The sequence below is a fragment of the Molossus molossus genome, unplaced genomic scaffold (assembly GCF_014108415.1).
Source record: "Molossus molossus isolate mMolMol1 unplaced genomic scaffold, mMolMol1.p scaffold_m16_p_10, whole genome shotgun sequence".
Taxonomy (NCBI): Eukaryota; Metazoa; Chordata; class Mammalia; order Chiroptera; family Molossidae; genus Molossus; species Molossus molossus.
The window spans coordinates 100,333,253-100,357,088 of NW_023425345.1; the positions used below are offsets into that span (position 1 = coordinate 100,333,253).

General features: G+C 39.6%; 1 pseudogene; it reads left to right on the plus strand.

The window, feature by feature from the left end:
* The window catches only part of LOC118623822, a 153,826-nt pseudogene extending 134,725 nt beyond the window's left edge, over positions 1 to 19,101 (plus strand).
* Positions 19,102 to 23,836: the final 4,735 nt, after the last annotated feature.

A 23,836-nucleotide genomic window follows, 5' to 3' on the forward strand; every position in this document is an offset into this window, starting at 1 on the left:
CTGAGCCACACTGGCCAGGACTTAACTCTCTTTTTTTAAAAATCCACATCACTTCTTTCTACAAAACATAGATCGTGTATGTGTAGTGGGGGTGGGGAGAGAGGTTTCAGATGTAATAACACCAAAGCCTATTCCCCTAAATCACATAAATGAGTCTATTAACTGGTCACGCATTCCTCTACTTCTGTACTTAGAGTATCACACCCCCCACGACGCACACACACGCACGCACTCGCGCGAGAGAAGTGGGGGCCTGGAGCAGGAAGATGGGATATAAACATCAGCATTAAGTGGAATTCCAACTCCTCTCAGCTCTTGTTGTTGTTGTTCCTAAGGTTAGGTGATGTCCACTGGGGTGAAGGGATGGACAAATGATACAATAAGAAAACCACCTTAGTGTTCCACAAAGAAGAGCCCCTTACATTTCCCTCGAATCAATTCTGCCATCAGCACCTGAGAGAGCAAAAGCTTCTTCCCATTTCCTCCCTTAATATGAGTCATCAGCTGCTGCCACGCCTGCCACCAGCATCCTGACCACCCAGCCACCACCACCACCTCCACCCATGACCCCAACCACCATGAGCACCACCACCTTTCCCCACTGCACTCTTTTTCACCACCCTGTTCTTCCTCCTCATCGGCTTTCAGTGGCATTACAACACGTCAGACATGCCACATCCTCCACTGCAGCCCTATCTCTGCCCCAAAATATTGCTGGACCTCTCTCACCCTGTATTTGTCAATCAATATCTACCCATTCACAGCACATGACAGCTATTATTTCAATAGAAAATTCATTACAAAAATTTACAAGTAGGCCCAGCCAGTGTGGCTCACTGGCTGAGCGTCGACCCATGCACCAAGAGGTCGCCGGTTTAATTCCTGGTCAGGGCACATGCCCAGGCTGTGGGCCCAGTCCCCAGTGGGGGGCATGCAGGAGGTGGCCAACTGATATTCTCTTTCATCAATGTTTCTATCTCTCTTTCCCTCTCCTTTCACCTCTCTCTAAAGATCAATAAAGAAAAAAAATTTAAAGATGGGTAATTTGTTTAAATTGCAAGTTCTCTGCATATGACAATAAAGTATCTTATTCTAAAAACCAGTGTAGTCTAACAACTTCCCATCAGATGGGAGGAGAGTGTCTGTGGAAGAGTGCCTTTGTCTGACTTGCACAAAATGCCACTGGGCTCGCAGCATCCCTCAGAAAAGCGTCTCTCAAATGTTTTAAACTTTCTGGGGTCTTGGCTTTTTGCTAAAGCTTCTACTCAGTATAATAAATGCTGTTCGTGCTGTATTAACTCCCCCACCCAAAAAAAATCTGGTCTCTTTCCCCACAACTTCAATTTTCAAGCACACCCTCCATTCTCAGCAAGCCCCTAAGTCTACTGCAACCCCTCGCCCCATTTCTGTCAGCTGATGATACGGAACACGTGTTAACAAGAACACAATAACCTTTTGTTGCAGGAGAAGATTAATTACCTTTAGGAAAGAGATGTCCATTACAGACACACTCCACCAATTTAAAACCCCCAACAGAACATGTCGTTTGAACTTGAGTTTTAGTCAATGTCTGCACTGAATATTCTGCACATTTAAAAAAAAGAAAGAAAAAGAAAGAAAGCAGCCCTGGCAGGTTTGGCCCAGCAGTTAGAGCATCAGCCCGCACCTCAGACCAAAGAGTCACGGGTTTGATTCCAGCCAAGGGCATGTACCTCGGTTGTAGTTGGGTCCCCGGTCATGCAGGAGGCAACCATTCAATGTGTCTCTCTCACATCGATGTTTCTCTCTCTCTCTATGTTTATCCTTCCCTCTCACTCTGTCTGAAGATAAAATGAAAAAATAACCGCGGGTGGGAATTTTAAAAATAAATAAATAAAAATAAAAAGCAAAATTAAGTTAGGCTTCCCTATGAGAATTCATTTCAATTTGCTTGTTTTATTACTGATATTTATTTTAAAAACTACCACCAATTATTACTTGGAGTATCAGAAAGTATCACACAACATTTAAGAGGCAATTATGGACCCACGTCTGATGGAATAACAAATCAAACGGAAATGCACATTCACTCACCTTGACCCCAGAAAACAAGTTTTACTGTCAATGGTGACAATTAGCCCTAGTAGACAATCCAGGTGTGAAAACCTTAAAAAGAAAAAGATACAGGAAAATTTAGAAGAAAGAAGGAAGATTCAGGGAAGCAAAAACAGTGACTTAATTGCAGTACTACTTCTCAATGAAAAATACAGTTAGTTCAGTAGTTCTTAAATCCAAGCACTAATTGTAACACAGATAAACTCTTCAACTGGGGTTGTGTCATGAACTCACCATTTCCCCACTGGCGATGTCTAGAATTTTAGAGATACTTAACCTTATTTTCAGATTAATCTTCAATGGATTACATGACTTCAATTTTCTATTGTAATCCCTCAAGTCGTGAATCATGTGAAAACCGATTCTTAAATACACCATATAAATGATGGATCTTAGAACTTCAGACTTGGCTTTTGTCCGGGAAAAAAATACCTCTGATATATGAATAATCATGTCCATTTTGAAGATCTGTACTGTCCTAAGTTGCACCAAATTTATAGTTATGCTTCTTATTTTCTTCTAATTCAGAAAAAATGAAAAGCCAGAGGACCCATAACTCCTACAATATTGACAATATTAATATTAATTAGCCCAGCTCGTGTGGCTCAGTGGTTGGGTGTTGACCCATGTACCAAGAGGTCACCAGTTCGATTCCTGGTCAGGGTGCACACCCAGGTTGTGGGCCTGATCCCCAGTGAGGGGCATGCAAGAGGCGGGCAATCAATGTTTTCTCTCATCGATGTTTCTCTCTCTCTCTCCCTTTCCTTCCTCTCTTTCTAAAATCAATAAAGAAAAAATACTTAAAAATATATATATATATAAATTATATCCTTAGTAAAAGTGTATTTCAAAATATATCAGCAAAAATTCCTTTTCTCTCTAAATTGTCCAGCAAAATTAGTTGTTAGATAGTAAAAAACACAATTTCCTCTCAAATGCTGCTGCACTAGATACCACAGAATGTCTGCTATTACTAGATTGCATCATATAAAACTGCTGATATCCACCCAGAAATTTCATCATTTTTCCAAACAAAAAAATAGATATGATTTTAAAACTTGATGATCATCAAACAATTCTTCAAAACTACCAACTGCTGAACACAAATCACTTTTTGGAGCAGCATCAGTGGCTTGAGTATCAACTGTTTCCATTCCAACCCATCATATCTTCACGGCACCTGAAAGATAATGAGTGAATTGCCTCCAGCCTTAGGAAGGGCAGGGGAGTCTCTTCAATTCTTTTTTCCCACCCAGACTCTATCTACTGCCAACTCCCTCTCAGCTTCCTCCTTGCGGCATTAGGAGTCTTTTCCAATGCCTGACCAGTGTGGCTCAGTGGACTGAGTATGGTCCCATGGACTGAGAGGTCCTGGCTCCATTCCCAGTCAGGGCACAGCCCAGGATGCAGGTTCAATCCCCAGTAGGGGGCGTGCAGGAGGCAGCCGATCGATAATTCTCTCTCACATCGATGTTTCTCTCTCTTTCTTCCTTCTTCTCTCTCTCTAAAAAATCAATAAAAACATTTTTAAAGAGTCTTTGCCAAGAGTGTAGTATGGCAGCGAAAAGCTGAGGCTGAAAGGCATAAAGGCGAGAATAAGAATGCATGTCTCCAAGAAGAGAAGACCAAGGGGAAATCACACGAAGTTAGTGAGGAACGCAATGGCGGGGGTGGGGGTGAAGGAGAAAGATGCTAGCATCACACCACATTGAGAACCCTGAGCTGGTCCCAGTCCAGGTGGAATAAAGGGAACTTTCCCTCTGTCTAATGGTGTATTCAGTAACCCATCTATCATAGAACCTACTGCGATGGCCACTCCCACACCATCGCGTGCGTGGACAACAGCAGTGAAACTAAAACCCAACAGAACAGAGGCCACATGAGCACCCTAGGTAGAAAAAGGGACATGTTTACAAGATGTGTTTTCTTCTGAGATGGAGTAGAAAGAACTTAATTTTCCCTGCCACCAGGAGGCCCATTAAGTGAGCAGCCTGCCATTAATTCTTTTGGTGTGTTTTGGTGTGAACAAGCAGTCAGGTGCAAAATACACTTTTTGTACTCTTTTTAGTACCATGCTTCTATTTCTCATTCCCTATGTTTAAAATTAACTATCTGACCATAAGACATAAGGTTGAAATCAGCCCTCTGAGCATGCCGAGCAGTGGCCAAGTCCCAGTTGCTGTGCTAGGTAGCATCGTGTCGTTCACGTTGAAGGACAGTGAGAAAAAGTCAAGGAGAGAAAACGCATTCAGAGGCACTCTTCATTGTTCCAGCAGTGATTTTCCCCGTCACACAGAGATTCTGTGCTCCAACGTGGGCCACTGTCGTGTTGAAAGTAAATGCATGAACGAGGGCACTAGCTGAATGACAGCACTGATGAAAACAAACTGGAACTTCAGGAAAACACCATCAGTCTGGAGGAGCTAAGGGAGCAGGGCTCATGGAAGTCTCGCTGCAATCTCGAGGGTAGCGAGAACCCCCTGAAGAACTCTAGGCTCCCAGTGAAGCTCCATGGTTCTAACTTCCCCTTCCCCTGGTAAAATCCCACCCCGTCTAGGCTGGCAGTGCCACAGAGTCTGGGCGCCCTCGGTTGTAACCCTTTCTCTTTCCCAAATAAGTAATTTTTATGACGAAATACAGTCAATACTAATTTTCAGTCGACAGCACTAATAGTAATAGAAAAGAAAAAAGGAAATCATAATTATTATAAGTATCACCACAATAAAGAGTTACTGCAAAATAACCACCCTGAATTAACGGGCCAGCTGGCATTGCACTGCTCTCTGTGAGAGTTAGAAAGTGACTTCCTGTTAATAAAGCAATTGGGTGAGAGCATAAACAAAGTGGTGCTGGCTACGGTATGTGAAGACTATACATTCATATGTGGATGCTCCGGGTACCAACTAAATGAGGCCACTCTGTGAAGAGCCAGAGGCTGCCTACGAACCAACTGGTCAACCTCATGCAGAGGCGCCCTAAGCCACTGGTAATTATCACTGTGATCAGGGCAGGGTCTACAGCACATCAACCAGGTGAAGGACATGCAAGCTGATATAGAGGCAGGAGGAGTAGGTGTAACCTGTGCCCCAGAGCCCTATCATCAAAGAGCTGAGAAAGTGAACTCAGCACTCTCCGTGTGCAAACCAGAAACACATACACAATAATCACTGAGGGAGATTGTTAAACACAGAGATTCCTGGGCACCACCCTAAAACTCATTCTTGAACCTCAAGAATTTGTATTTTTGAAAGCTCTCCCTGGGTGCTGCTGGAGTGCCGCACATTGAAGAGCCAGTGCCCTGGCAGCACCAGGAATGGCAGTCTCTCCGCCCACCAGGAGTTTGGGCTGGGTCACCAGACAAGTCCACTTAATCCTCAAAGCAACTTACCGAGTAGATTTCAATACACCAGTTTTGCAGAAGAAACTGAGGGACATGTCTAAAAGGTCAAGGGGCTTGCCCAGGATATTAAAGTAAAAAAAAACAACAAACCTTACCTCGTGACTTCCTTCTTAAAGCTCTCTGGTGGGTGCTCACTGCCTATATTCTAAACTCCTTTGCAGGTCCCTGCAAAAACATTACCCTCCACTCTAGTTCAGCCACACTACTCCTTCAGCCATCCACATCCAGGCTCCAGGCAAACAAAACTTCTGAGCAACGTCCTGGGCAGGACTATTTCAAACCTCCTTGACTTTGCCGTTGCCCTTCATGCAGCTCATGTTCCAAGATGGAGCTCAACCCCCACCCCTCTCATGAGGCCACGGACTGACCACCACTGCACCTCATCCAGGCCGAACTGACCACTTCCATCGATGGGTCCAACAATAAAAGAACACTTCACTTCTCTCCAATATTACATGTCTGATCATAGATATAGATGACCTAATTTTTGAGATTAGGTGTCAGTAAATGTTTCGAGAATAAATACACTGCTAGGGCCAAAGCCAAAATCTGAATCTGGATTCAAGTCAAAACCACTACACCACACTGTGTCTCTAGAGGCCTTGGGTCTGATTTTACAAAAATAACTCCATAACTATCCACACAGTAGCCATGAAGCCCACATGGTGACTGGACACTTGATGGAGCTCATCCCAACTGACATGTGCTGTCGGTGTAAAATACACACCAGATTCTGAAGGTTCAGGTTGAAAAAAGGATGGAAACTATTTTAACACATTAAATGATATTCTGGATACTTCAGGTTAAATAAAATATATTAAAATTAATTCCATCTGTTATGTTTTGCCTTTTTAATGTGGTTACTAGACATTTTTACATTACATTATAGCTTCCATTATATTTCTATTGGATGATGTTACATCATAAAGTATAGCCTTTCTCTACCTTATTAATAAATCTGCTAAGATGATGTTAACATTTCCTAATATTAGAGAATCACGGGCATGAGAGACCGTGGGCAGTGTTCTACAGCACGGCCCTGCTGGGCACACAGGTCTGCTCCTACCTTAAACACTCAGACTACTACTTTTATTTTTTTTCCATCACCATTTATTCCCCCTTATACCCTCTTCCACTTCCACGCACACACTCCCACCCCCCACAATCATCACACTATTGTCCATGTCTATGAGTTTTTTTTTTTCCTCCATCCCTCCATCCCTTCCCCCAACACACTCCCCACCGCAGCTGTCTGCCTGCTCTCTCTATGAAGCTGTCTCTATTGTGCTCATTAGTTCAGTTTGTTAATTAAATTCCATATATGAGTGAAACCATATGGTATTTGTCTTTCTCTCAATGGCTTATTTCACGTAGTATAATGTTCTCTAGGTAAATCCATTCTGTCACAAAGGGTAAAATTTTCTTCCTTTTTATGTCTAAGTAGTACTCCATTGTGTACATGTATCACAGCTGTTTTATACACTCACCTACTGATGGACACTTGGGTTGCTTCCAAATCTTGGCTACTGTAAATAAGGCTGCAATGAACATAGGGGTGCATATAATCTTTCAAATTAGTGTTTTGGGTTTCTTTGGATATATTTCCAGAAGTGGAATCACTGGGACATAAGGCAGTTGCATTTTTAATTTTCTGAGGTAACTCCATATTGCTTTTCACAGTGACTGCACTCCCACCAACAGTGCACAAGGGTTCCCTTTTCTCCACATCCTTGCCAACACTTGTTGTTTGTTAATTTATTGATGATAGTCAATCTGACAAGTTTGAGGTGATACGTTATTGTGGTCTTAATTTGCATTTCTCTGATGGTTAGTAATGTTGAGCATCTGTTCATATGTCTATTGGCCAACTGTATGTCCTCTTTAGAGAAGTGTCTATTCAGGTCCTTTGCCCATTCTTTAATTGGATTGTTTGGTTTTTTTGTGTTGAGTTTTGTAATTCTCCATAAATTTTGGATATTAACTCCTTGTCAGATGTATCAGTGAATATGTTCTCCCATTCAGTGGGTCATCTTTCCATTTTGTTGATGGTTTCCTTTGCCATGCAAAAACTTTTTAGTTTCATGTAGTCCCATTTGTTTATTTTTCTTTTTTTTCCCTTGTCCACGGAAATATATAAGAAAAAAATATTGCTATAGGAAATGTCTGAGATTTTACTGCCTATGTTTTCTTCTAGAATTTTTATGGTTTTGAGTCGAACATTTAAGTCTTTAATCCAGTTTGAGTTTATTCTTGAGTGCAATGTAAATAGGTGGTCTAGTTTAATTTTTTTTGCATGTATCTGTCCAATTTTACCAACACCAATTATTGAACAGACTATCTTTAGCCCACTGTATGTTTTTGCTCCTTTGTCAAATATTAATGGACTATAAAGGCATGGGTTTATTTCTGGGCTCTCTATTATGTTCTATTGATCTATGTGTGTGTGTGTTGTATGCCAGTGCCATGCTGTTTTGACTGCTATGGCCTTGTAGTATAGTTTGATATCAAGTAGCATGATTCCTCCAACTTTATTCTTCTTTCTCAAGATTGCTGATGCTATTCAGGGTCTTTTGTGGTTCCATATAAATTTTTGGAATATCTGTTCTAGTTCTGTGAAATACGCCATTGGAATCTTGATTCAGGAATTGCACTGAATCTGTGGATTTCTTTGAATAGCATAAACATTTTAATGATATTACTTATTCCTATCCATGAACACTGTATATGCTTCCATTTATTTGTATCTTCTTCAGTTTCTTTCTTCAGTGTCTTATAATTTTCTGAGTACAGGTCTTTACATCCTTGGTTAAATTAATCCCTAGGTATTTTATTCTTTTTGAAGCAATTGTGAATGGGATTTTTTTTTTTTAAGTTTTCCTTCCTGATAGTTCATTATTGGTGTATAAAAATACAACTGATTTCTGGATATTAATTTTGTATCATGCTACTTTACTGAATTCATTTATCAGTTCTAGTAGTTTTTTGGTGGAATCATCAGGGTTCTTTATATACAGTATTATGTCATCTACAAATATTGACAGTTTTACTTCTTCCTTTCCAATATGGATGCCTTTTATTTCTTCTTCTTGTCTGATTGCTGTAACTAGGACTTCCAATACTATGTTGAATTAAGGGTGGTGACAGCAGAAGTCTCTGTCTTATTCCTGATCTTAAAGGGAATGCGGATAGTTTTTGCCCATTGAGTATGATGTTGGCTGTGTGTTTGTCATATATTACCTTTATTATGTTGAGACATGATCCCTCTATTCCTACTTTGCTAAGAGTTTTTATCATAAATGGATGCTGGATTTTATCAAATATTTTTCCTATATCTATGGATATGATCATGTGACCAAGGCTACAGTAAGAGATCAAGAAAGACACTACATAATGATAAAAGGAGCAATCCAACAAGAGGATATAACCCTTGTAAACATTTATGCACCCAACCTAGGAGCACCTATATATATGTAAAGCAAGTGTTGATGGACATAAAGGGAGAGATTTACAGTAATACAGTTAAAGTAGTGGTTTTAACACCCTTTTGACATTAATTAATAGATCTTCCTGACAGAAAATCAACAAGAAGACATCAGCTTTAAAGGACACACTAGATCAAATAGACTTAATATTTTCTGATAATTTCACCCCAAAGCAGCAGAATATACATTCTTTTCAAGTGCCCATGGAATGTTTTCTAGGATAGACCACATGTCAGAACACAAAACAAGTTTCAATAAATTTAACAAGACTGATATCATATCAAGCACCTTCTCTGACTATACTGCTATGAAACTCCAAATTAATCACAAGAAGAAAACTGGACAACACACAAAGACATGGAAGCTAAATACATATTACTAAACAATGAATTGGTTAACAATGAGATTAAGGAATGAATCAAACAATATCTTGAAATGAAAATGAGAACACAACAACCCAGAATCTGTGGGACACAGGGTAAGCAATCCTAAGAGGGAAATTCATAGCATTATCTCCAGAAATGAGAAAAAGCTCAAATAAAGTATCTAACTATATACTTAAAAGAGCTAGAAAAAGAACAACAAACAAATCCTGGAGTGAATAGAAGGAAGTAAATAATAAAGATCAGAGCAGAAATAAACAAAATAGAATCTAAAGAAAAATATATGAAAGCTCAATGAAACCAAGAGCTAGGTCTTTGAAAAGATAAACAAGATTGACACACTTTTAACTAGAATCATCAAGGAAAAAAGGGAGGACCCAAATAAATAAAATCAGAAATGAAAGAAAAGAAGTAACAACAGATACCAAAGAAATATGAAGGATTATAAGAAAGAATTATAAATAACTCTACGCCAACAAATTAGACAAAATGGATAAACCCTAGAAATATGAAATTTTCCAAAACTAAGTAAGAAAATATCAGAAAATCTGAATAGACAAATTACAACTAGTGATACTGAAGTAGTAATCAAAAACTCCCAGTAAACAAAAGCCCTGGACCAGATGGTTTTAGAAATTAATTTTACCAAATATTCAAAGAACTAATACTTATCCTTCTCAAATTATTCCAAAAAATTTAAAAGGAGAGAGGACTCCCAAGCTCATTTGACAAGGCCAGCATTATGCTAATTCTAAAACCAGATAAAGACATGACAGAGAATTCCAAAATGGCGGCAGAGTGAATGGAAGCTACACAGACCGTCTCCCGGGACCAAACTGGAATTACAACTAAAACACAGACAAATCGACGGGGAAAAGCAACAGAAAAGCAGCTTGCGAGGCTCATATAACCAGGGACACTAACTCGATCCTGGTAGGAGTGCAGAGGCACAAGAGGGGGGCTGGGAGCCAAGAGACAGTAGCAGCTTTAGCTGTGAGCAGCGCCCTCGGGTTGAATTCCCAAGCGGCTCCACAACACAGAGCCAGGACAAATGATAAAATAGCCACAGCCACTCACCTTGGGCTCCAGTAGAGGAAGGGCAGACTGGACTGGAACTGTGTGAGGATATTTGGGATTTGGAGAGGGCTCAGAGCTTTTGCTGAGTTCCAGCCACGCAGGACGGTGGCCATCTTGCTCCTTCCCAGGGCACTGGGGAGAGGCAGCAGCCCCTCACTCGGAGATTCAACCCCACCCTATGGGCCACTGAAATGCAATTTGAGGCTCACTAACAACCAGCATCTGCCCCACCTCAGGAAATGCCCTTACCCTGAGCACCTGTGGGAGTTTTTCAATCAACTGACAACCCAAAACTCTTCAAGTAACCTCGACTGCTAGACGCCAGGCAAAAAGTTAGAGGATAACAGTACCATTCCTGGGCTTGCAACTCTAACCAGGAAAGTAAGACTTAACAGTGGCGTTTAACGTGGGTCATCCCTCACTCATCTAAACCCAGGAGAGGGAGCCACAAACAGCAGAACACTAACACCGACAGGGAAAACTTGGCAGGTTCCAAAGCCCACTGTGATAGCCAAAATGGTGAAACACAAAAACAAAAGCCAAATGACAGAACAAGTGACCTCTAACAACATAAGATAAATATGGAGCAGTTAGGAAAGTTAACAGAGCTGGAATTCAGAGCCATGAACTTGAGGAAGCTCAACAGCATGAGTAAGGACATAGAGATGCTGAAAATAAACCAAATGGAAATTAAAAACCACCAAGAAGAAATTAAGAATGACATCAGAAATAAAGAACACATTGGAAGGTCTAAACAGCAGAGTAGAGGAAGCTAAGGACTGGATCAGTGAATTAGAAGACAGGGTAGAAAAAAATCAACCAATCAGAAAACCAAAAGGAAAAAAACGATTAAAAAACAGGAAGACAGCTTAAGAGAACTGTGGGACAACTGGAAACATAATAATATTCACATCATAGGAGTCACAGGAGACAAAGAAAATGAGCAAGGGTTAGAGAATGTATTCAAAGAAATAGTGACAGAAAACTTCCCTAATTTGGTGAAGAAAAAAGGCATTCAATTTCAAGAAGCACAGAGAGTCCCAAGTAAGAAGAACCCAAACAGGCCCATACCAAGACACATAGTAATCAAAATGCCAAAAATTAAAGACAAAGAGAGAATCCTAAAAGCAGCAAGAGATAAGCAACAGGTTACCTACAAAGGAAACCCCATAAGGCTCTTAACAGACTTCTCAGCAGAAACACTACAGGCCAGAAGGGAATGGCGTGAAGTAATCAAGGTAATGAAAAACAAGGATCTGAATCCAAGACTACTCTACCCAGCAAGGCTGTCATTCAAAGTAGGTCAAATAAAGAGCTTCCCAGACAAAAAAGACTAAGGGAAGACATTAGCACCAAACCAGCACTGCAAGAAATGTGAAAAGGACTGCTGTAATTAGTAAAGAAATAGGAAGAAAAATAGAACCACACTAAACGAAAATGGCAATAAATAAGTACATATCAATACTCACATTAAATGTAAATGGACTGAATGCTCCGATAAAAAGACACAGAGTAGCTGAGTGGATAAGAAAGCATGACTCATCTATATGTTGCGTACAAGAGATCCACCTCACAACAAAAGACTCACATAGGTTGAAAGTGAAGAGATGGAAAAAAATCCTCCAAGTAAATGGAAAGCAAAAAAAGGCTGGGGTAGCAATACTCATATCTGATAAAATAGATTTCAAAATGAAGGCCATAACTAGACACAAAGAAGACCACTACATGACATTAAAAGAATCTATCCAACAGGAAGATATAACCTTGATAAACATATATGCACCCAATATAGCAGCACCAAAATACATTAAAAACCTTGTAGAGGACATCAAAGGACAAATCGACAGTAATACAATCATAGCAGGGGACTTCAACACCCTGCTGACATCACTGGATAGATCCTCTAGACAAAAAATTAGCAAGGAAACAGAGACTCTAAATGAAGCACTAGACCAAATGGGTTTAATAGGTATCTACAGAGAATTACACGCCAAAACTACAGAATTCACATTCTTCTCAAGTGCACATGGGACATTCTCAAAGATAGACCACATGACAGGACACAATCTAAATCTCTACAAGTTCAAAAAGATTGAAATCATATCAAGCATCTTCTCAGATCACAATGGCATGAAACTAGAAATCAATTGCAACAAGAACATACAAAGACATTTGAACACATGGAGGCTAAATAGCATGTTATTAAACAATGACAATGGAGATCAAGGAAGAAATTAAAAACTTCCTGGAAACCAATGAAAATGAACACACAACAACACAAAATCTGTGGGATGCAGCAAAAGCAGTTCTGAAAGGGAAGTTCATAGCACTACAGGCCTACCTCAAAACACAAGAAAAATTTCTAATTGACTGTCTAATCTTACAACTTAAAGAGTTAGAAAGCAAACAAAAAGAAAACCCCAGAGCAAGTAGAAGGAATGAAATAGTAAAGATCACAGCAGAAATAAATGACATAGAGACCAGAAAAAACAATGAAGCAAACAACTGGTTTTTCAAAAAGATAAACAAGATTGATGGACCCTTAGCTAGACTCACCAAGAAACAAAGAGAGAGAACCCAAATACACAAAATTAGAAGTGAAAGAGAAGTAACAACTGACACCACAGAAATACAAAAGATCATTAACAACTACTATGAACAGTTATATGGCAACAAATTCGACAATCTAAGCGAAATGGACAAATTTCTAGAAACACATAGTCTCCCAAAACTGGACAGGGGAAAGACAGAAAACTTGAACAGAACAATAACAATTAAGGAAATTGAAGAGGTAATCAAGACTCTCCCAGCAAATAAAAGCTCAGGCCCAGATGGCTTCACAGGGGAGTTTTACCAAACATTCAAAAAAGAACTAATACCCATTCTCAAACTATTTCAAAAAATTCAAGAAGAAAGACTTCCAAACTCGTTTTATGAGGCAAGCATAATTCTAATTCCTAAACCAGAAAAACATACTACAAAGAAAGAAAACTATAGGCCAATATCCCTAATGAACATAGATGCCAAAATCCTGAACAAAATACTAGCAAATTGGATCCAGCAATACATCAAAAAAAATTATTCACCATGACCAACTGGGATTCATCCCAGGGATGCAAGGCTGGAACAATATTCTCAAATCAATAAATGTGATACACCACATAAACAAAATGAAGAATAAAAACCACATGATCATATCAATAGATGCTGAAAAAGCATTCAACAAAATCCAGCATCCATTTCTGATAAACATTCTCAGCAATGTGGGAATAGAGGGATCATATCTCAACATAATAAAGGCCATATATGAAAGACCTACAGCCAACATCATACTCAATGGGCAGAAACTAAAAACATTTCCCTTAAGAACAGGAACAAGACAGGGATACCCACTTTCGCCACTCTTATTTAACATAGTACTGGAAGTCTTAGCCACAGAAGTCAGACATGAAGAAAAAATAAAAAGGATCCAAATTGGAAAGGAGGAAGTGAAACTGTCAATATTTGCAGATGACATGATATTATACATAGAAAACCCTAAAGACTCCGTCAAAATTCTACTAGACTTAAATGAATTTTGCAAAGTAGCAGGATACAAAATTAACGTCAAGAAATCGATGGCACCCTGGCCGGTTTGGCTCAGCGGTTAGAGCATCGGCCTGCGGTCCGAAGAGACCCGGGTTCGGTTCCCGCTAAGGGCATGTGCCTTGGTTGCGGTTTGTCCCCGGCCCTGGTTGGTTGTGTGGGTGGCGACCACTCGATGTGTCCCTTTCACGTCGATGTTTCTCTCTCTCTCTTCCTCTCTCTCCTTCCCACTCTACCTGAGCAAAAAATGGAAAGGTGTCCTCGGGTGAGGATGATAAAAAAAAAAAAAAAAAAAAGAAATCGATGGCATTCTTGTACACCAATGATGAACTCACAGAAAGAGAAACTGAAAAAACAATCCCATTTACCACCATGGCAAAAAAATTAAGATACCTAGGAATAAACTTAACCAAAGAAGTAAAGAACCTATTTGCAGAGACCTACAGGAATTTAAAAAAGAAATAGAGGAAGATATCAAAAAGTGGAAGCACATACCTTGTTCATGGATTGGAAGAATTAATATCAAAAAATGTCCATATTACCCAAAGCAATCTATAGATTCAATGCAATCCCCATCAAAATACCAACAACATATTTCACAGAACTAGAACAAATACTTCAAAAGTTCATATGAAACCAAAAAAAGACCCTGAATAGCAACAGCAATCTTGAAAAAGAAGGACAAAGTAGGTGGGATCACAATACCAGATATTAGGTTATACTACAAAGCGACTGTAATCAAAACAGCCTGTTACTGGCACAAGAACAGGCATATAGACCAGTGGAACAGAATAGAGAATCCAGAAATGGACCCAAGGCATTATGCTCAATTAATATTTGACAAAGGTGGCAAGAGCATACAGTGGAGTCAAGACAACCTCTTTAATAAATGGTGTTGGGAAAATTGGACAGCTACATGCAAAAAATTGAAACTAGACCATCAACTTACACCATACACAAAAATAAACTCAAAATGGATAAATTACTTAACCTGTTAACCGGGTAATAACCGGGGAATTCCCTTTTCACTGTATGCAACATTTGACGTATTTATACGGCCCACTCAGTTAACAGGTTAATTGTGACCTGTGAATCCATAAAAATCCTAGAAGAAAATGTAGGCAACAAAATTTTGGACATCATACGCAGCAGAATTTTCACTGACACATCACCTAAGGCAACAGAAACAAACAAACAAAAAATGAACACATGGGATTACATCAAATTAAAAAGCTTCTGCACAGCAAAATAAACCATCAAAATAGCCCTGGCCAGTTTGGCTCAGCGGTTAGAGCATCGGCCTGCGGTCCGGAGAGACCCGGGTTCGGTTCCCGCTAAGGGCGCGTACTTCGGTTGCAGTTTGTCCCCAGCCCTGGTCAGTCGTGTGGGTGGCGGCCACTCGATGTGTCCCTTCACATCGATGTTTCTCTCTCTCTCTCTCTCTCCCTTCCTCTCTCTCCCTCCCACTCTATCTGTGCAAAAAATGGAAAAATATCCTCGGGTGAGGATAAAAAAAAAAAAAGAAACCATCAAAATGGAAAGGCAACCCACTGTATGGGAGAACATCATTGTCAATGATACATCAGATAAGGGGTTAATTTCCAAAATGTATACAGTACACATACACTCAACAAAAGGAAGACAAAGAACCCAATTAAAAAATGGGCAGAGGATCTAAATAGACACCTCTCCAAACAGGACATACAAATGGCCAAGAGACATATGAAGAAATGCTCAACATCACTAATCATCAGAAAGATGCAAATTAAAACAACAATGAGGTATCACCTCACACCTGTCAGAATGGCCGCCATCAACAAATCATTAAACAAGTGTTGGTGAGTTTGTGGAGAAAAGGGGACTCTAGTACACTGCTGGTGGGAATGCAGACTGGTGCAGCCACTATGGAAAACAATATGGTGTTACCTTAAAAAATTAAAAATTGAACTGCCATTTGACCCAGTGATCCCACTTCTAGGAATATACCCTAAGAAGCCTCAAACACCAATCAGAAAGAATATATGTACCCCCATGTTCATAGCAGCACTATTTACAGTAGCTAAGATCTGGAAACAGCCCAAGTGTCCATCAGTAGACGAATGGATAAAAAAGCTGTGGTACATGTACACAATGGAGTACTATGCAGCGGTAAGAAGGAAAGATCTCTTATTCTTTGAGACGACATGGAGGGACTTGGAAAGTATTATCCTAAGTGAAAGAAGCCAAGCAGAGAAAGACAAATACCACATGATCTCACTTATTTATGGAATATAAAGAACATAACAGTCTAAGGAATAGGGTAGACCCAGAAACTTGGAAGTAGGGTACAGACTGACAATCCCCAGAAGAGGGGGTGGGGGGGGAGAGAAGAGATAAACCACAGAACTTATATGCATGTACGCATAACCAATGGACATGGACAACAAAGCTGGGAACGGGGTGGGGGGATGGGGAGGAGGGTGTCAATGGGGTAAAAAAGGAGAAACATCTGTGACAAAAATAAAATTTTAAAAATAATATAAAATAAAAAAATAAAAGGAAACAAAAAAAGACATGACAAATAAAGAAAATTATAGGCCAATATCCCTGTTGAACATAGATGCTAAAATACTCAACAAAACATTAACAAACTGATTCCAGCAATGTATTAAAAAGATCGTACACCCTGATCAAGCAGGATTTATTTCAGACTATTGCTTTTACTTTCTACCAGCTTACTGGAGTTCTCTATAGTCAGCTGTTGGTACTTCACAGGTAAGTACCAACCTTCCTTTAGTTTCTAATCTTCTCATCTAGATATCTTACTGAATTCTGAGGCAAAAGGCCTGCAGTGAAAAGCCCGGCCAGAACCAGGGTGAGGCAAAGCACTTGCCTCAGGCACAAAATTTAAGAGTAACCAAACCCCTCAGCAATCATTTTTAAATAACTTTACTGATATAAAATTCACATACCATAGATTCAACATTTTAAAAGGTAAAATTCAGTAGTTTTAATATATTCACAAGGTTGTAAAACCATTGCCCCACTATCAAATTACAGAACATTTAATTACCCTCCCAAAGATATCCCATCCCCCTTAGCAGACACTCTGCTGGCCTCCCTGTACCCAGCCCCTTGCAACCACTAATCCATTTGTCTCTACGAATTTGCCTGTTCTGCATATTTCATATGAACAGAATCACACAGTATGTGACCTATTGTGTCCAGCTTCTTTCACTGCAAATGTTTTCAAAGTTCACCCATGTTGCGTCATGAATCAGTACTTCACTCCTTTCTATGGATGAATATTCTATTGTATGACTATGCCACATTGACGGGTATTTGAATTACTTCCAGTTTGGGGCTATTATGCACACATTGGTGTACAAGATTTTTGCTTTTGTTTTTGTTAATCTTCTCCTGAGGATATTTTTCCATTGATTTTTAGATGGAGGGATGGGGAGAGGGACAGAGGGAAGGAGGGAGGGAGGGAGGGAGGGAGGGGGGGAGGGAGAGAGAGAGAGAGAGAGAGAGAGAGAGAAATCAATGTGAGAGATACATCAATTGGTTGCTTCCTGCATAATCCCAACTGGGAACAAGGCTCGAACCTGCCCTTGACTGGGAATTGGACCCAGGACCCTTTGGTCCATGGGCCAATGCTCTAAACGCAGAGTCAAACCAGCCAGGGCAATGTGGATTTGTTTATAATTCTGTTGGATATCTACTTAAGAATGGAATGTGGCTAGGAAGCGAGCCCGGCCTGTTGGCTGCTTGGCTACCAGACCTATGGCTGCGGCTCCATACCCATCCAAGGGCCGGGACCTGCATGGTGGCACCAAGTCGTCCCCACAGGGGCAGGAGCAGAAGTGGCCTCACACCCCCACCACAGGAATGACTGATTTCACTCCTCTACCCTAGATACTGTGTGGAGAATAGCAAAGGGTCCATGGTTTTGGCCATTTCATTTCTGGTGACCACCCTCTTCTACTTCAGAAGGTTGCAATTACATTTAGGGTACCAGCTGAAATGGTGGTGGATTCAATATCTGCAGAGAAAACTCGAAAGGAACCTCAGCCCTGGCCGGTTTGACTCAGCGGTTAGAGTGTCAGCCTGCGGTCCAGAGAGACCCGGGTTCAGTTCCTGCTAAGGACACATACCTTGTTTGCAGTTTGTCCCCGGCCCTGGTTGGGTTGAGCCACTCGATGTGTCCCTTTCACGTCGATGTTTCTCTCTCTCTCTCTTCCTCTCTCTCCCTCCCACTCTATCTGAACAAAAAATGGAAAGATGTCCTCGGATGAGGATAAAAAAAAAAAAGGAACCTCAGCATGGAGACAGAAGTCGATCTACTAAGTTATTGTGCAAGAGAATGGAAGGGGTGACCCGTGCCAAGCTGATGCGGAAGGCTTACGAGGGGCTGTTTGGGCAGCTTTGTATTAAATGTGCTGCACAAGTAAAGAGAGATAACTATGAGGCACTAAGATCGGTATTATTTCAGATATTCAGCCAGGACCTCTCTTTTCCAACCTGGATTAAAGACATTGTTAAGCTTCCTGAAAAACCGCTCTTCTCTTAAGGTTGTAGTTGGATCCAGCATTACAGTTTGGGCCCCTAGAAGCATACAGGTTCAAATGTGTTTGGAAAACTATGTAATTGTGTAGAATTATTGAAACTACAGTGGACTGAATTCAGTGGGATTTAAGATGATCACAGGACAGGAAGTATGTGCAACGTACTTTTTTCTGATGCCATTCTGGAACACAAACTCCATGAAGCTTCAAGTTCATCATGCTATATCAAATCACCAAAATTTATGAACGAGTACAAAAAAGGTAATTCCCAGTTTTTTATACTCGTTTTCCCAGGAAACATCATCTGATCCCTTTAAGCTTCATGATGAATCACCTAAATTCTGTAGGTGACACAAGTGGACTAGCATAGATTGATACGTTTATACGTGTATACGCCCTTGAAGTCAAGATAAAAGTGTTCAAACTTAACTCCAGGGACTTTGAAGTCGGCTACCCAGAGGAGCCACTCGGGGTGGCCAGAGATCTCCCTGCTGACCGAGAAGGACTGCGACTGCCACAGTTCCATCTTTTAAGTCTGGCATGGACAGGGCACCCGCCAACTGACAGTGGTCACACCTACAAGTAAAGTGTTCCTGGAAAACCAGTGCTAGTGTTGCAGCAACTGAAGGAATTAGGACGTTCTCCACAATCACAGGTACACTGGACGCACCAGTGCACACATGGCTTTTCTTTGGTTCAGTGATTTCCTCCAAGGCAGCTGCCCTAATATATCTGTGAGTTGGTGATTTAACTTTGTTCATAAGGACTGTGGCCACTTCCTACATGGCGGGTCTTTAAGAGCATGAGAACATTTAATTTGGACAATAACAAGAGTAGGAAAAAAGACTAACCGAAAAAGAATAAAATTTCTTTGTCTCTAACTTTCACATTCTTCATTAAGAATCTTTGGTTGATTGTGAATCCTCACAAACATGGCCTTATTTTATAAGCATTACCCTCCCAGGAATCTCTATGGTATACTGATTTTCTAGAACCACTTGATTAACTGAAAATTATGTGTGCATGTGTGTATGTATACACACACACACACACACACATACCCATATGTATACATGTGTAGTTTTATATATACATATGTAAACACATACACACAAATAACCACTACTTTGTTATGTTGTACAATTTGTTTTATATCTCTTTACATTTTTTGTAACTGTTGCATCTGGCCAGTTTAATACATTTTCTACAGATAAAAAATAAATTCTGTAGATTAAGGCAACTGAATGACTATTATTGAACTGTCATGAAAATAAACTGTGTATTGACACGTGTAACGTGTGGTAGACAGAATCATGCTTGCCACATACACACACACACACACACACTTTCACAGAAACATGTTACATTCTAATCCCCAGAACTGGGAATATGTTGGGTTAAATGGCAAAGGAAAATAAAGTTGCAGGTGGACTTAAGGGACTAATCTGCTGACCTTGTTATAGGAAGAATAGTCTGGGTTCTCCAGGTGAACAAAATAAAATCAGCAGGGTCCTTAAAAGTGAAAGAGAGAATTGGAAGAGTCATAGTCAAAGAGAAATGAGAAACCCCGAAGGACGTAGAGAGACGCAACATGCTGGAGTTGGACACAGAGGAAGGAGCCACGAGCCAAGGAATGCAGGCGGCCTCTGGAAACTGGAGAGGGCAAGGGAAAGGCTTCTCCCCTGAACTCCAGAAAGGAGCACAGTCCTGTCAATGTCTTGACTTTAGCCCAGCGAGACCCATGTCAGACCTCTGAGCTCTAGAACTGTACAATAAATCTGTGTTAAGTTGCTAAGTGTGGTAATGTGTTATAGCAACAATAGTCACTACCCGGGCAAACTAATTTTTGATCATCTTTATTTTGGAAATACTTTTCTAGTTTCTTTTAGTCATCTTTATTTTGGAGGTACTTCTCTAGTCTGTTGTAAATTTCAATAAATACAAAATAACTTCTAAGAAAAGAATGGAATTGCTAGGTCATACTGTAACTCTATGTTTAAAATTTGAATAGCTAGTAACTGTTTTGCAAAGTGGCTGCACCATTTCTCAATCCCACCAGCAATGGATCAGTGTTCCGATGTCTCCACATCTTCATCAACACTTGTTACTGTCTGTGTTTATGTCAGCCATCTTAGTAGATGTGTAGTGATATCTCATTGTGATTTTTTGTTGTTGTTGTTGATCCTCACCTGAGGCTATTTTTCCATTGATTTTTAGATAGAGTGGAAGGGAGGAAGACTAGAGTGTAAGGGAGGAAGGGAGAGAGAGAGAGATAAACATTGATGTGAGAGACACACTGATTGGTTTCCTCCCACATAACCCCGACTGGGGCTGGGGATCAAACCTGCAACCCCGCTATGTGCCCTTGACCAGGAATCGAACCCACGACCCTTTGGTCTACAGGCCAACTTTCTAACCACTGGCCCAAACTGGCCAGAGCTCTCATTGTGATTTTGATTTGTATCTCCTTAATAACTGATAATGTTGACCACCTTTTCATATGCTCATTAATCATTAGTACATCTTCTTTGGGGAAATGTCAACTAAAATGCTTTGCCCAATTTTTAATTGGGGTTATATTACTGAGTTGCAACCTTTTTAAATATATTTTAAATGCAAGTTCCTTATTTGATATATGATGTGCAAAACTTTTCTCCCCTTCTATGGGCTGTCTTTTCTCTAAAGAAAAGTTATAAATTTTTATGAAGCTCAATTTATATGTTTTTATCACTTGAGTTTTTTGTATCATCTCTAAGAAAACATTGCCTAATCCAAGATAGATTTACTTCTGTTTTCTTCTAAAAGTCTTTTTGTTTTAGCTCTTACATTTAAGTCAACAATTTTGAGTTCATTTTTGTATACAGTATAAAGTAGGGTCCAACTTCATTTTTTTCCAGTACTATTTGTTAAAAAGACTATTCTTTCTCCATTAAATTATCTTGTCACTCTTGTTGAAAATCAATAACCATAAATGTAAGGGTTAGTTTCTGGAGTCTCAATTTTATACCATTGATCTATAAGGCTATACTTATGCCAGTACCACACTATCTTTATCACTGTCGCTTTGTAGTTTAAAATCAGGAGGTGCAAGTCCAATTTTGTTCTGCTTTTTCAGGATTGCTCTGGCTATTTTGGGTCCCTTGTATTTCCATATGAATTTTAGGATCAGCTTGTGAATTTCTGCAAAACTGCAGCTGGAATTTTGAAAGGGATCACATTGAATCTGAAATCAATTTGGGGAGCATTGCCATCTCAATAATATTAAGTCTCCCAATCCATGAATAGGGGATGTCTCTCCATCTATTTAGGTTATCTTTCATTTCTTTCAATGACGTTTTGTAGTTTTCAGTGTACAAGTCTTGCATGCCTTTTGTTAAACTTATTCCTAAATGTTTCACTCTTTTTATTTCATTTTATATTTTTCACTGAAAGTATATAGAATTGATTTTTGTTTTTGATTGTGTATACTGCAACCTTTTTTAATTTGTTTATTAGTTCTAACAGAGAGAGAGAGAGAGAGAGAGAGAGAGAGAGAGAGAGAGAGAGAACGCGCGAGCAGTCCTCGGGATTTTCTATATGAGACGATGTTATCTGTGAATAGAGATAATTTTACCTTTTCCTTTCCAATCCGGGTGCCTGTTACTTCTCTTCATGGACTAACTGCCTTGGCTAAAACCTCCAGCACAACGTTGAATACATGTGACAAGACAGACATCCTCGTGTTGTCTTAGAGGGAGAACATTCAGTCTTTCACCGTTAAGTACGCTGTTCGTTGTGGGGCTTTTGTAGATGTCCTTCATCAGGTTGAGGAAGTTTCCTTCTATTTCTGGTTTTGTGAGTATTCTACCATGAAATTCTGTTGGAATCAGTCAAGTGCTTTTTCTGTGCCTATTGAGATGGATGTGTGGTTTTTGAACTTCAGTCTATTACTATGGTGTATTATATTAATTTTCATATATTAAGCCTGATATGTATTCCTCAGATAAATTCACTTGGTCATGATGTATAAACTTTTCTACACCTTGCTGGTTTGGGTTTGCTAGTATTTTGGTGAAGAATTTTGTAACTATATTCATAAGGAACATTGGTCTGTACATTTTTGTGATCTGTCCAGTTTGGGTAGAGAGTAATACTAGCCTCAAAGAATGAGCTGGGAAGTGTTCCCTCCTTTTCCATTTTCTGGAAGAGGTTGTGCTAAACTGCTGTTAATTATTCTTTAAATGTTTGGTATAATTTACTAGTGAAGCCTCCTGGACCTGGACCTGTCTGTACCAGAAACTCTTTTTGATTACTAATTCCATCTCTTTACTTGTAATAGTTCACTTCAGATTTTCTATTTCATCTTCAGTCATTTGAATAGTTTGTGTCTTCCCAGGAATTTGTCCATTTCATCTAGGTTATCTAATCTGTTGACATAAAATTACGTATAATATTCCCTTATGATCCTTTTTATTTCTTTAAGGTAGATAGTGATGCTCCCTCTTTCATTCCTGGTTTTAGTAATTGACCCTTCTCTCTTTTTCTATTGGTAAGTCAGGTAAAGGTTGTCAATTTTGTTGATTTTCAAAGGACCAATTTTTGTCTCATTGGTTTTTCTCTATTGTTTTTCTATTCTCTATTTCATTCACTTTTGCCCTAGTCTTTATTTCCTTTATTCTGCCTGTTTGGGGGTTAGTTTGCTCTTTTCTACATTCTTAAGGTAAAAAGTTAGGTTACTAATTTGTAATCTTTCTTCCTTTGGTAATACAGGCATTCACAGCTATACATTTCCCTCTAAGCAGTGAATTACTAGCATCCCGGAAGGTTTATATGTTTTTGTTTTCATTCACCTCGAAGTATTTTCTAAGTTCCCTTGTGATTTCTTCTTTGACCCATTGATTATTAAGAGTATTTTGTTTGATTTCCACATTTTGTGACTTTCTGAAATTTCCTCTGCTATTTATTTCTAATATCACTCCATGTGGTTAGAAAACATATGTTGTATGATTTCAATGCTTTTAAATTCACTGAAACTTGTTCTGTGGCCTAATATATGTTCAACAGCCTGATTATATTCTGATGAATTTTGTATGTGCACTTGAGAATGACATGGATTCTGCTGTGTTTGGGTGGAGTGTTCTTTAAATGTCTGTTAGTTTATGCAGTTGGTTTATAGTGTGGTTCATGTATTCTATTTCCTTGTTGACCTTGTATCTAGTGGCCTACTTGAACTTCTGTCTAGTTTTAATCCATTATTGAAAGCAGGACACTGAACTCTCCAACTATTAT